Genomic DNA, 16,430 nt, shown 5'->3' on the forward strand with positions numbered 1-16,430 from the left:
TGTTGCTGCTACATTACAAATTTGAAAATGTTACAAAATCAGCAGTGCAAACAATCTATTTTGAATATGTCAATCTTTCTCACTGGAATCTTTTTTTCTCTATCAGATCTGATTTTAATAATTTAATATTCCCTTGATTCATTTAATTTACAGTCGAAAAAACACAGTTTAAAAATATGTTTTTAATACTATGAAATTGAATTTCTCATTTTTTTTAAATACTTTTCAAGCAGAATTTTCTCTTTGAATTAAGAACGGCGTTTAAAATACTGTAAGTTAAAAGCAGATTTAAATAAAGTTTCATTCAATGATCATATATTCCGATATTATTGCAATAATGTTGTTTGCTATGAAGGAAACAAGGAGTGTTTTTTTTAATATAATTATATCCAAAGCATTTGCTATGTATACAAAGTACTCTGAAATTTAATATATCATTTCGTGTAATAATTAGCCTGTGGGAACTGTGTAAAGTGTTCCTGAATACGATCCGAAGTTTGTTATAGGAAGTTTCCTTTTTTGTATCGTAATTAATATTAAAACGGGTTAATTAAGGTCACGCAATTTGGGCAAAAGGCCAAAAATGAATGAAACAATGCGTGATAAAGATAATTAAATTTGTTCATGAAAGCGACATCTCTTGATGAGAAAAAAAAAAATAATCCTTTTTTAAAAAAATATACTTTTAATAATTTTAAAAGTGAAAAATCGTAAAGAAAACTTCGAAATAATAAATATATTAACCGTCTGGGGGGTAAGTATTAAAGGTTTATTTTGAATGCCACTGTTATGACAAACATTACAGTTTATAACTCCACAAAAAATATCCATTATCAGTGAAATGAATATTTAACGATTAAAAAAGGAAATATTTTAACGGGAAATAAATTAATTTTTTGGATTAAATAATAATATACAATGAAATCATTATCTGTTTGCTGATGTATACCATTAGGAAACGAAACAATTTAATTTATTTTAATAATGCTAGCACAGTATAATCTTGATTACCTGAGTAGTTATCAATCTCTGTTAACTGGAGCATTATCAGAGGATCCGATTCTTATTTTCACTTTTTAATACTTGTTTAGTTTCATGGCCCCCGGATTTACTTGGCGTTTTTCAGAATATTCCAAGAGCACCTAGAGAATGGATTTACTTGGAAATTTTGAGATTATACCAATATTTCATGAGCTTTTTTGTACATAAGATGCCAAGATAGTTGCGTCTTCGTGTTTATTTGATTAATTACTGATTTCGCTAACATCGCCAAACTCCATTACACATAGATGCCAAGAATTCATCTTGATGACTGAGGATTTTTTACTTGGTTTATAATAATAAATAAATTCCAATCGTTTTAACAAATTTCATATGTTTTTCAGATAACATTGACATGTTAGATTTTCTATAATGTCAACGTTGACAAAAGGAGCAGATTTTCTCAAATGCTAAATGCTAACTTTGATAATCAGTGCTGAGTTCCTTAAATGTCAGCTTTGATAATCAGAACCAATTTTCTTCAGTGATAAAGTTGGCAATAGGAAGCAATTTTCACAATATGAGGACTTCTGGAAAATTCCTTATCGTGAAATGATTTCCTTTACAATTCAAGAATCGTTTGGAGAAAAGAAAAATAAGTGTAATTCCATTCTCAAACCTTTCACCGTGATGTGATTCATTTTAATGCATTTTTATTAAAAATAGGGTATTCTAAATGCATAAGAATCTTCTGTATAGTTTAGTGGGAAAATATATTAGTTTGGGATAATCCTTCAAGAATCATGGAGAAGAAGCGAAAGACAGATAAAATCAGTAACATTTGTGAATCCTCTCATATAGGATTCATGTCTTGACGCTTCTTATCAAAAATAGATTTTTTTTAAATCTTAATTGTGCATTTTCATCCTTTTTTGTAACAGCAGAAAACGAATTGCCGGTAGTAATTACATACTCATTATTTCATTATTTCTAGGAAATAAGACATGCCTGCAGATAGGAAATAATTTTGCTGCTATTAATCGAGTTTTCGATTGATCAGGGGGTTATTCGGTCGGATAATGGTATAATCACCCTCAATTTTTCTGATCAAATTCTAAATATTTCTAAGAAAGATTTACGCATATTTGTATCTATTATTTTCTTTGAGAATCATGTTTTCATAAAGTAATCTCCAAAGTTCTATTTTCAGTTGTAATTTTCCTACAGTGTTGGGATTCTTGCGAATGTATTTGTTTCCTGATTACAATGTGCATTATATATATAATAAAAAATGAAAATAAAATAAAAATACTTAAAAAATACTCTTAGTTGAAATAGGAAAGGGATGATTTAAGGTACAATTAAATATCATGCGACAGAACGTATATATATATATTTTAGTATATAACGTATATATATATTATTTAACCCAAAAGTTGACAATATGTCAAGTCAAAAAATGGAGGCAGACAAAGGCATCCCACACAGTTTTGGTATTGTTTAATCACATTATTTGTCCTGAAATGAATAATAATTAACATTTCAAAATTCATAAAAGTGCGAACAAATAATTTTCATTCATATAATAATTTAATTATTTGTAGCACACGAGAAAGAAATGCGTGAAAAAGAATTTGATAAAAGAATTAATTTTAAATATTTATTTTAAAATATATTTTATCTAATATCCATCATAAAAGGTTTCAAACTATACAGATTATTAAAAAAAATCATAAATTATTTTTTGATAACATGCATTTAATATTAAGACACTATTTCAAGTGATTTACCTTATAAAGGTGGGAAGGCCTCGATCAACCTAGGTATTATTTCCATTTCCATTTCTGATATTTTGGGACCAGAGGGAAATCTTTCTGAAAGCTTAGTAGGATCGCGAACCACTCATATAATAATACAAAGATAATGTAATAAAAGTATAACAATAAGTCACTTGGCTTCTAAGATATATGTTATAACATTACGTGCATGCAATAAATATATAACTACTATTTAATTTGTACCTTCTAGTGTTTTGTAAGTCATTATTTTTTATACTAGATATTAAAAATTGCAAAACCTTTTTGGAAGAAATATCTAATCACAATTATAAAAAAATGAGCTTGTTTGGAAATAAAAATAGAGCAAAAAGTGCACAAATTTGGAAGTCATTATGCATTTAGTTCATGAAAATATTAAAGTATATCCAATCATCATGCAATAAATGAATGAATTAGTTATTTCCAGATAACAGAATTATTTTTTACATCATAAAAATGTTTCACATTTATTTTCTGTTTTTGTTTAATTTTAATGAATTTCAGATTCTTAAGAAAAACGTTATATAAAATCTTTAATTATTTTTATATGATTAACACTGAAAATATATTCTGTAATATTTTATGGCTTCTAAGATATATGTTATAACACTATGCACGTGCAATAACCGAAATAAATGATTATATTATTTTTCCGAAAATTAGAATTCTGAATCAGTTAATAAACCAAAGGAATGAAAGAAAATCTTATATTTTGTTTTAGGTTAAATATAATTCATGTTGTACCAAATATTATTTTTTATAAAATAATATTGATTTTTCAATAAAAAAAATACATATTTATTATTTGGAAATCAAATTTTCTTATTTCTAAAATAAAATGGTTATTTTTAATTCCAAGAGTTATTTTTTTCCTATTTTTACATTTATTTTCCTCATTGTGATTGGCTAAACAGCCGAACAGAGAGAGTGCTTAGATCTTATATAAATAAGGGGAAATATACAGTTAATTGAGCACTCGCAAAACTAAACAAAAAAAGCTAAAAGAAAAAGACTTATTGGTAACGAAGAGCTGGTTCTTGTTTAGTAATTAGTCGACGGACGAGTGTATCAGTGTTTTACTTAGTTGATTACCGAGAAACTGGAAAGGATGGGTTGTGGTTGTTAGGGCAATAAAAGTCAAAAGTTAAAGAACATTAAGGCTTCAGGTTTGAATGCGAACTGAAATACAATATATTGCAAAGAACATTATAAGACTGTAATTAAAATTTAGAATTAAGAATTATTTATATTTTAAGATGCGAAATTATTGTTTATTTAAAATTCTGACCGAAAAACATTGTGTTTCATAATAAAGATTGAAATCTTTTCCATAGGAATACCCGCATAGAAAAAATGCTAATCGCAAGTGAAGTATTAGATATATTAGCATTCCATTTTGAAGATGTCGAGAGAGGTTTTGGAATGGATGTAGAAATTTAAACTATTCTCCGATGATAATGACAGTACCTGAGTTAGCAATCGTCCACACATTTCCGTACCAGACCAATGGTAGGGCATTTGCCTCTTATCGTCAAATTTAACACAAGCCAAGACCACGTACATGAAGGACCCCTGGAAGAATAGGGTTTCATTCCTAAAGAAAATTTACTCTTCGGAAGCTGATACACTAATTTTACAACACTGCAGCCCAAATTAATTCAAATTATAGTTGAATTAAAGAACTCTTTTGATGCTGATTGAGGTATAATTTAGTACAAGTATCATAAATTTGACCCGGAATCAAAAGACAAAGAAGACAGACAAAGAAGGTATTTTCCGTTCCCCAAACAGATATTTTTTTCCATAGGTCAAAGTAACAAATTTAATTTAAATTTCAGTTAATTGAATAAAGGATACAATATTATTTGATTCAAGTATTTTTAATCAGAATTAGATGAAAAAGAAACTATAGTAGGTATTTAGTTCCCTGAAGTGTTAAAATTACAAAAGTGAACACTGATAAAAAAAAAATTGTCTCTCTCTCTATATATATATATATATGGTATTTTAAATTTAAATTGGACAAGTAATATTTATAAAATATTACGAGATCTAAAATTCTATATTTTTATTGGTTACTACTGTAAAAATGAAATGAAGCTGTTTATTGTTTGGGTGTTTCTCAATGTTATTAGTTTGTTTTTTGAGGCCGGGATAACCTGGTTGGTAGAGCGTCGGACTCGCGTCCCTTAGGTTGCGAGTTCGAACCCCGCCGGCCGAAGATTCCCTGCGTGCTTGGTGGCTGACGCGCGTTAAATCTGTCGTGGTCACAAAGTCCTCCATGTCCAGAGTAATACCACTGGGGGTACTGGATCAGGGGTGATCGTTCTCTGATTCAGGTCTAAATTAAGATTTGTGAGTAAATGATATGTGTGAATGAAGTCCGCCCCGTAAAAAGGGTTGTGAAGTGTGTGTAGCTAAGTCGTTCTCTTGGCCCTAGATGGCGCTACTATAGAAACAAGAGGCGCTCCCCCTCAGGCTAAAATCGGCTGTCTTCGAACAGCGGGCTTGTCCATGGCAAGTGCCATAAGAAACAACAATTAGTTTGTTTATTAGTGTTTATTAATTATTAAATAGCTGCGTTAAGCTGCATAACCATGTTTCATAAGTTTTTCAGTCATCATTTAAATAGATCAACGGCTACAAATCATCAATGGCGGAGGAAAAATTAAAAAATGATATTAAGTATTGTAGATATACTGTTGTCAAAATTTTTTTTTATAGAAATGCCACAAAAACTACTAATTTTAGAATACTGTATAACACTGAAAATCACTGACAACAGATTATAAGATTACATGTTAATAAATTGATGATTTTGTTAGCAAAATTTTAAATACCATGTTGAACAATATTATACTCATATATGCGATTAAAATTAGAATAAAATGAAACATTAACACATGTTAATTAAAACAAGTTTAAGAACAACACAATGTTAAACTTATTTCCTATTTTTAATTAAAGCAGTTCATATATCATGAGGCGAGTAACAGAATAACAGTTCGCCATTTTACGAGGAAGTGAATGACCGGATCAGTATCCGATTTCCTTGTATCCAAGTTTATAATTTAAGACTCACAAGCGTAAAAGACTTCCTCCCCCCGCACCTTTCATCATATATGTGTGACGTTGAAACTACGTCATTGATTTAAACATAAAGCGTCGTGCCTGAAATCTCAGCAGCTTAATTTTGTTGCTTTTTAAGTATTTGAATGAAAGTTGGAGGATCGAGATAATACATATTTTTCAAAAGTTGACATATTTAAAACGCAGGCAATGGCCGTAGCGTAGTCAAATTACTGAACTGTCTTTAAGGGTTTTAGTGCTATAGGAAATGTTCCACGAAATTAGATAATTTTAATGTTAAATATACATTTATAATACTCTTCAATTACCTTTAAAATTTATAAATAATTTAATATCCTACTCAGAACATTTTGATTATATATCAATACATAATATGTGATTACCCAATAATCAAATTGAATTGTTACAGATTATAGTCAAAGGCTGCGATTAGTTATGAAAAAATAGTGCCAAAGGGTGAAAAGTATAACTTTGCAAGTTGCATGCGTTGAATTATAACTCTGTGAAATGATCAATTTTAGAAAAGCATTACAGAATACAAACTTAACATTTAATCACAATATTTAACAATCTTGAGACTGCATTCTTCAATTTCAACTTGAAAAATCTTAACTCTTCATGCATAACACACATGGAGGCTTATTCATCTGATCTTATATAGAATCAGATGAAAAATTTGCAATGCTCGAATTCGAAATCATGGATTATATTGTCAGAACTAAAGATTTATTTATATTCTATATTTCTTTTTTAATTAAATTTTATTAATTAATGCCATTGTTTATTTTATACATTTACAGAACTGTTGTTATTTTTAATTAATATTTTCAAATAGAAATTAAATGAATATATATAATATCAAAATTTCATGCCGATTTCTTCCATGCCATATAACTTAATTTGTTTAGTTTCAATCAGGTGAGAAATAATATTGAGAAAATAATCCTACAACAAAAATGCATCAGAGCATTTGTAATTAATACCTAAAAAATAAAAAAAAGCAAACAAATATAGAAGAGAAAACTATACAAACACTTTTGAATAATTAAAAGCCTGCATTTTAGAATGCAAATAATTCCTTTATACATGAAATTAAACTTATTCTATTCATTAATTTCTTTTTTATGTATTTAATCATGGTAGTTGTGTATCAGGATAACTATTCAAGAAGATATCAGTAAATATTCAAAAAATATATTTATTATAATTACAACAGATCTAAAAAAAACAGATCTATTTACACGTTTTGGAAACAATACTTCAAAAAGCGAAACAAACACAAAATAATTTTATCAAAATATACAACCACGTGAAAAAACTACATTTAATGTTTTTCAGAAGTCTTGTAATTCTTCTAACATACTTATATTTCCAAACAGAATTTAACATATATAGTAATTGCAGAATTTAAGCACAAGCAACTAATATTTTGCTAAAAATAATCATTGCAAAATAACAGAAATTCAACAACCTACAGAAATAAGGTGACTAAAACAAGCTTGTAGCCCTCAAAGGCATTCACATCCAGGTTAAATCACGATTGGTCCATAATGAATCTGAAATTGCAGTTACTGATCACTCGAAGCACCCAATTGCTTTGTTAATATCATGTACATGCATTGTTTCATTATTAACAGAAACATACATATTAATAATAAATCGACTGTGCAAGATATTACTGGTCCGAACTGGAATAAAGAGCTTCAATAGTTCCCAAGTCAATTTACAGCAGGGAGTATTGATTTGAACACTTTAATCATCAATTACGATTTTTTGAAGGTTATAATTTAAATTAGGAATAAATAGTCAAGTTGGATTGTATATTCAGAGACAAAGCAAATGCGGCAATAGTTCAAACCATTCAGTTTCTAGATTAGAATGGAAATGAATACTATTCTTTAGATTTAAAAGTAATTTACAAAGATAAACAAAATGTAGTTTAAAGTACCCATTTAGGTTTATCAAATAGTCATTTATCCTAGTCTGCCATTTATTCCATCTATTTTAACTCTACATTTAAACCGAAAGTTGTTTAAATTAATGAAGCCAAATCTACAGATTTGAATGTATAGAATTGTTGATATTCCATTTATTAGAGAATAGATTGCTCATATATATCTGCTTATACTCAAATTGTTTTATTTTTTTTCATAATAAAACTATAGGGATTAGTCTTTTCGAAATTTTCTAGGATGTTACTTAATAAATTCCCCTTTATGATTGTTCAGGTTTTTACTTTCGGAGTCCCGCCAATAAGAGTTATGTGCGTTATGATATAATGAAACAAACAAAAAATAAGCATTTTTGGCGCTTTTTTTACCGAATGAATAAAAAATTTGTCACATAATTACAACTTTAGTAAAAAAAATCAGAGCTTACGAAATCAAATACCGACATCCGACGTATGAGAGTTTTGCTGTGCTTTGTAAAAGCAAAAGAAGTAAAATATATGTATTATGGACGTTTTTCTCAGGTGGAAACCAAATCTGACACAGAGCTGGAAAAATGTCTTCAATCAAAGTTTATTTATATAAATTTAGTTTTTGAACCAACACATTTAAATGCATGGATAGAGGATATACCACACAATGACAGAGGATTAAATCACTGATTAATTTTTTACAATACCTATTTCAAAACTACCCTTTAAATGCTGATAATGTCTTATATTTCAATTTTCTATGTCGTTGCATTTTTGAATCATTGAATTTACATATATGGGAAAATACAGACCAACAAACGGTAAACTCTTTGCTAAAAATTTCATTCGCATCTGCACTTCAGGTAATAAATATGTACGCCAAATTACACTCGTCTATTTTTTCAAGCTTTGTAATTAAAGAACGGAATGCTAGGCAAACAGATTACTTTTGAAAGAATTTTGTTCAAAATTGGAAAGAAATCTTCAAATTTTCGGTAAGGACAAAATAGAAAATATCATCCAGCTGGATCAAAGTTTTTATGATCAACGTTTTAGGCTGATACAAAAAATATAATCAGAAAAATGTGTTGTATCAACTAGGTTTAAAACATAAAGATTTGTCAGAATCCCAAATTCGAATTTTCGACGATTACAATATTCTCGCTTTGGTGACAAGAAAAAAGACAACGATGCAATAGAAGAAGAAATTATTTTAATGTTTCGATACAATAAATAAAAAAAGTCATGGCAAAGATTGGTATTAAGTTACTACCCAAGATTTTATTGAACATAAATCAATGAATGATTTATAATGACTTGATTGAGGAAATAAAATATTAAAAAAAATTGACAATAGATAATATTTATTTTCTATCAAATAAAAATCATTTTTATTAATTTCCATCAACTATTATAAAATTGCAACAAAATATTGGAACTAAAATGAAAATAAAGGATTAAATACTCTTCTGGAATAATTATTTAAAAGTTTGCAAACGGCAATGAAAGTAGCTAATAATATAGTCCAATCATAAATTTCACATAACAATAATGATTACAAATTTATTAGTCCATAGTGCTTTACATTTTGAGTTTAAGCTTTACTTTTACTAAAAACAAAAAGAGAATGTATATGTGTGCAATAATTCCACAGAATATCTATCATATCACACTTATTTTCGGAGGCTAAAAAGTGTGCTAGAAATCTAAACCAAATTTGAATTTTTTTACTATAATTTTTAAAAGTTTTACTAATGAACTTATTTTACTATTTTCTGCATTTCGGCTAATTTCATAATTTTTTTCATTACATAATTTTGAACAATAGACTTAATTTTTGCAATGAAATTCCAGTCGCTTTTCATTGTGTCGTAAAATATTTAATAGCGTGATTATTGTCCATTATTGAAAGTTAAGAAATAAAGATTCTGCTGATTATTTCCTCAGTTTGAATGAGAATCTAGAAACGAAATTACAAGATTACAAAATATGATACTCAAATTGAAATATATTACATGAACACTTACGCGTTTGATGAAACTATAACGTCCACAGAACGGATATCAATATAAATATACATATGCACAGTAAATTGAACGTGTGTAAATCGATTAGAATACTATTTTATTTGAAACAATTTATGGATTAAAAATTCATCTTTCAAATAATTATGAAAACCAAGTTTTGCACAAGAAAAATTCAAATTAAATGCTGCCAATATTCTTACCGAACACCTTTAGCTAGTAGATAAAGGGGTTAATTATTAAAAAGATTTTAATAGAAGTGAAAGGTGATAGTATTATGTTACAACTATTTAGCCAGAAATAATAATAGTAAATGAAATTTACAATCTTATCAATACGTCTAGACCATTTTTTTAAATGTTTTACATTTTTCTGATCATCATTGCATTCATACATAAAGCATGGGATTATTAGCATCTGCAAAATTTCTACATCTATAATGAAGAAAAGAGAAAAACGTACAATAAAATGTATAGAACGATTTTTCAGGAAATATTTTTGATGTATATAATTATTTTATTTATAAGAATTAGAATTATATTAGAATTTTTTTTATCAAATTGTATAAATTGTATATGAGTATTCATCATCGATATTATGAAAAATTGTTTAAGAAATGGATGTTAAATCATTAACAAATGTCTCATACGCAGATTTATTTATTTATTTACATATCGCGTAAAAATTAAATAAATTAAAACCACAAATTTGTTTTTAAAATTGCAAAAATAATTTTAAGAGAAATAAAATTATTTCTCTCTTTTAAGCAGATATATGCAAATTGAACCAATTTAAGCATAATATAATTTTATTAATATGAAGTTATTATGTAGATTACTTTTTAAATCTTATTCAAAATCTTATTTGCTACAGTGCTATCATGAATTAGTGACTGGATTTAATCGTGAAAACTGCTTCCCTCTTTTCATCTTCTTCTACAAATTAGAAAAAAATCACCCATGCTTACAAAAATTCCTAAGGAAATCCTTTAGCAGAAACACGATATACCATTCTTGGCTTTTCCCAAGTTTACTGCCACTACCTTACTATTTCAGGTCCATTAATTCGCCATTATCTGTCCTCTGCATAGGCGGCATATATTTTATATTCTGCCGATATCAGTCGTCAGCAACGGTGTTTCCAATATTTTTCCGCACCCTAAGGCATTTTCAGAATGGATACTTTCATAAATTTCAGCTACACCGCGAAACATATTGAGTAAAATGTCAGTTCATGATGGACAGCGTATTTCATTTTCGTGGTGAAGCAACAACGATTAAAATAAAATATATTTGTAACTTCGCTATGAACTTTAGCTGACACAGTTTTGATATATGTATAACTATCTTTTTTATTTAATCTCGAGGAAATGTTAAGATGTTATTTCATTTATTAATTGATTGTTAAATATTTCCATTTATTAATTGATTGTTAAATATTTTCCTTCCTTGAAATCATCAACTGTGTACATAATTAGACAATTTGAATATCTTTCGCTGATAACTTATTTTGATGCCCAAATTTAAAATTACAAAAACATTTTAACAACCATTCAAAATAATTTAGGAATTAGGTAATAATCAATCAATAAAATAGATAATTAATTAATAAAATAGGCAATAATGATATCAATTAGATAAATAATTTTACAGAAAAGTATTCATGTATTTAAATATGTATTAAACATGCCTACTGACTGTTAAACATTTTAACAACTATTAAAAATAACTTTACAAAATAGGTAATATTTAATCGATAAAAATAGATAATAATGGTGTCAATTAGATAAATTATTTTGTAGAATAATAACCATTTATTTCATATGTATTATATATGGGTCTAATAACTGTTAAACTATTTCAAGTTTATATTTTTTTAAGTAAACTCGAAAACAATTATTTTTATTATATTTGCATGTCTACTGCAAAATTATATTTTTACCAAAACAAATAAAGACTGCTGCTCAATTCTAGAAATTATATCCACTACAGACTAAGTTTGATAGTAAATTTTCACACGAGTCCATCAAGCCTCAAAACACACAACACTTGGATTTTCAGAGTCTATCTAGAGGCAACACGTATTATGATAACTTCTCCAAACTAGTTTTCTATTCTACGGTCCTTTAAATAATTACAAGACATGCAAAGAGTGCATTAAAACATGTTTGAAGAATTCCACAAAGGATCAGAAGGATTTTCAGATCTCTAGTAGTGCTATTTTCTGTCAAATTAGAGAGAACAGAAAGGTCATTAAAATTAATGACTAGAGGCAAGTTTCTTCCTCGAATTACTGGAAAAGAGACAGCAGTCTTATATTTCCAAATGTTTCAGAAAATAAATATCAAAACATGATATGTTATTGTTAAGCGTCTCAAAATGTAGAAAATATCATTTCAAACAAACATAATTTTCCAGTTTTTATTTGAGATGGCAAAATTCTTTATGTAAATATTTTCGTATATCAAAATATGACTGTTTTACAATAGCCCTTTTGGACTTACGATGGCAGAAAAATTTTATTCAAAGAGAAACAACAGTTCATATTAAACAAAAATACTTGTCCGCTGATTCATATTAAAAACTTTTTTTAAATTTATCTTATCTAACTATCGCTAAAACATTCAAATGAAATCACTAGGAAATATGGACTCCCAACTGAAAGATAAAACATAAAATGCCTTCTGCAAAGGAGAATGCCTAATCATGAACTAAAATGAGAAATGCCTAATCATGAACTAAAATGAGAAATGCCTAATCATGAACTACTTTCTTCTTTATTTATTGTTAGATACTTCATTCCTCTTTATTTATTTCATGGATTGTGGTTGGAACTTACCTTAAATAAATTATATATTTTTTCTTAGCATTCCCTATCCGAAAATTAATGCAAATAAGAATCAAAAATAAAATACATTCTTTCTGCTTCTTTCTTTTGTTCTTCAAAATCAATCAGATCTTGATTTTCTTATCTTAGAAATGCATAAAAAAATAGAATATTTTAGTTATTCATTCACACTTTAAATGCGTAATTATAATTTTACTTAAGAATTTAGCAAAATAAAAGTATATCCTTAGATTATTTAAATTAACTATTTAACTTAGATAATTGTTTCACTAATTTGATGGCTCAAATAATTTTCACAAATTTGCCAAACCTTTAAACTTTATTAAAACTGTACAACTTGGGATTATGTGTTATATAGAAGCTATAAATATTTAATTGCGAACGATCTCTTGAGATGAGAAGTTTCATTAAAACTATTGTAAAATTTTAAGAATTTCCATTTATCCGACGAGACGTAGACATTTTAATTAAAGTACATTAAAATTTACAAAAGAGATACTAATTTCAGTATTAGATAAGAATTTTTTTCATTACTTCTTGTGGATGTATCAGATAATTCATGATTAAACATTCTTTATCCACTGACTATTACAAAAAAAAAATAAAAAAAAATACTGATTAAGGTTTTAAATATAAATTCATAATATTTACATTGAGGAAGCTACTTCAATTTGCATGTTGAAAGTCTTCAGGAATTGTCCTTCTGACAAATGGAGGATCTTGACAGCGGAAAATCTGGAAATAGAAATAACATTGAATTACCATGAAAATAATATTAATAACATTTTTGTCATCAGAAAATAAAGGCATCTTAATATCAGATTTTTTATATAAAATTAATTAATCAAATATAGAATTTCTAACAAATATTATTTTACACAATTATTTTAAACATGTTAAACATGACATGTTAACATGATGATAAACATGTTAAACACGATGTTATTATGCTATCTTCATATAAGACCTAAAAATATGATGATCATTACATCAACAAATGTCTCAGAAATTGAGACGCATTTTTCTCCATATTGCAACAAGATTATCTAGTTTTAGAAGAATTTAAAGCAGGAATCGCATACAGTAACTTTATTACGATATGGCCCAATAATTCAAAGATACCAAAGCAGATGGTTTGGTTGATTTATTGTAGTTAAATGAAGCGATCACTTGATTTGTATAAGCTGCACCAGACATCAAAACATGAAACATGATCTTCTCTGTTGAAAAAGAAAATGAAGTCTAAACGTATGCGCGATATCTATAACACAAAACTCATGCTCCGTTTTAGAAAATAGTATTTTAAAATTACATTACATTTAAAAAAGAAACGACAAGGATAAATTCCAATATAAATGATGTTAGAAATTTTGTTTTTGAGAGAGAAAAAAAAGAACGTAAAACATTTTTTAAAGATTATTTATTTTCACATTATTCAAAAATATGCAGGAGACATGAAGCAAATATTCTGCTCCTTGTTTTTAAAAAATTGTTCTTTTCAAAAATTATCTTATTATTTTGATCTTTTAAATGCAAACTTTGTTTTTTCTTGTATGGAATTAAATTTGTTTTCCAGATTTGTTTTTAGCACATCCGTATGTTGGCGAATAGCTAAATATTTTACTAAAATGATATGAAATCTATCTTAAAATAAATGACATATTGTGAAGTTGCCATTTAAAAAAATCTCTATGTATAACATTTTTATTCCTTTTTCTTTTCACTTTTAGACAAAGTATAGCAATGAAACATTCCCCAAAATACTTCGCGCGAGGCTTTTCCACTTTAATTCCTGAAAGTCCTCCGCATTTAAGCGCACGAAATTGAAAGAAATTTAATTTTTATTTTATTCCCTTCAAAACTGCTTTTAATGTTTTGATTTTTTTTTTAATTTCAAACAGCCTGCCTTTTTCTTGAGTGGAATTAAACATACTTTGCAACTTGTTTTTAGCACATCTGAATGTTGGAGAATAGTTAAATATTGTCCTAAAATAATATTAAATCTATCTTAAAATAAATGACATATTGCGAAGTTGTCTTTAAAAAATCTGTATGCTAGTTTTATTCCTTTTTTTTTTTAACTTTTAGACAAAGTATTGCAATGAAACATTCCCCAAAATACTTCGCGGGAGGCTTCCCAACTTTAATTCTTGAAAATCCTCCGTATCAGAGCAGATGAAATTGAAAACAATTATCACTGCTGTAGCGTGAAAGAAAATACTTGTTTCTACCATTTCTTTCTACCGTTTTCTGTCTGAAGAATGAGAAAAAAAAACGTTAAGTATAAAGAGTGCCATCTGGAAAGTCATGTAGCAATTCTGGACATCAAGGGAAACTTGTGAAGGTTTATTTCTCTGCAAGTGTCTCTACGGAAATATCTTTTTTCCCCTTTTCTATCGGCCCATTTAAGGGGAAAAGGAATTTCCCTCCTTACTAAGAAAAGCATTGACTCTTAGTCTGGAGAAGGTATTCTTCCCTTTTCCTCTTTGTAGAAGAAGGAAAAAAATGTACTAATCGACATTCTTCTGGAATTGAAGTCGAAAAGATTCCTGTGTTCATTTGCGGAGGGAAAACGAAAACGGCGTTGAATCACGAGCCTCGGTTTGCTCTGGTATTGATTTAATAAAAGAAAATTAAATTGAGCTGAAGGGAATGAATGGACTCTTGAAAGAAAAAAAAATCCCCAACTTTTATCAGAACTGGTATTTAATACTGCAGTTTCTTTCAAAAAAAGTTTGAGGGATAAATCGTGAGAGGAATTTCAGCTGTCCTTTAAATTTTATATTATTTAAAAAATAGTTTCATTTAATTTCAAATCCAAAACTATATTTCTACTTTGCAATATTAGATTCTTCGAGCAGAAAAACTGATTTAAATAAATTTTTCCTCGTATTAAATTTCAATTCATGATAAAATATTAGCATCTTAATTTTTGAGTTATTTCTGTTGGGAAATTCTACAAAGCTGAAGGGAATAAATTGTGAATAATGAAGTCAACAGTCATTGCGTATTAGATATTGCATCGTATATCGCATATTTTATTATTTATTACCACGGTGTCTATTTTAGTTACTTAATTTCGAAAAGAGATTTATTAGAATTAGTAGGTATTTAAAGAAAGTTGGAATAGAAGATAAATTAATGCTTAACCATTTTGTTAAGTTCATGGATTTTTTTTCCTATCTTATTAATTTCAAAGCAAATGCCGCTGAATTGCTTAAGCAAGCTTTAACTCAGGGAATACGAGTTCTTGTTAAATTAATAAATTAACATTCGAAGATGAGTCGGCTTCATTTTAATTATTTTCTTTATTCCAAATTTGTAAAAATGAAATTATCTTCTATTTAAAACCAATACATTCTCTCTCTCTCTCTCTACATATACATGCATACATGCTATTGTGTATATACTCCGTCGTTGATGTTCTCTTCCGATTTGTTTGCGAATGAAATAAACAGTCCTTCAGTAACAAAAGACGACGACTTTATTTTAGCCCACAAGTAGTAATAGGTAGCAATAACAACCACAGCAGACAGTGGCCAGACAGAATTCAGCAGGAAGGAATTCACGTAGCTTCATTCTACGGCCTCTCCGAACGTCTGCAATTCTCTAGAGTCTCCTCGCTTTAGCTGTATCCATTTGACCACTCACTACTACACGACTGGCCCATACACGACACGATGCTGCTTCTACAATAAACGCCAGCACTCGGCACACATCTCAGTTTAGCAATCGTTTGAGCTCCACACA

At 28.0% G+C, this 16,430-nt stretch overlaps 1 protein-coding gene across 1 annotated transcript in view; it reads right to left on the reverse strand.

Annotated features, from left to right (window-relative positions):
- Positions 1–16,430, reverse strand: part of LOC129963962 (allatostatin-A receptor-like) — a 256,946-nt gene that overhangs the window by 192,393 nt on the left and 48,123 nt on the right. Inside the window, exon 2 of the mRNA XM_056078592.1 lies at positions 13,332–13,415. The gene's annotated coding sequence lies outside the window, so the exon portion shown is untranslated. The remainder of the gene's footprint in view (positions 1–13,331; positions 13,416–16,430) is intronic.

This window comes from Argiope bruennichi, chromosome 3 (assembly GCF_947563725.1).
Source record: "Argiope bruennichi chromosome 3, qqArgBrue1.1, whole genome shotgun sequence".
NCBI lineage: Eukaryota > Metazoa > Arthropoda > Arachnida > Araneae > Araneidae > Argiope > Argiope bruennichi.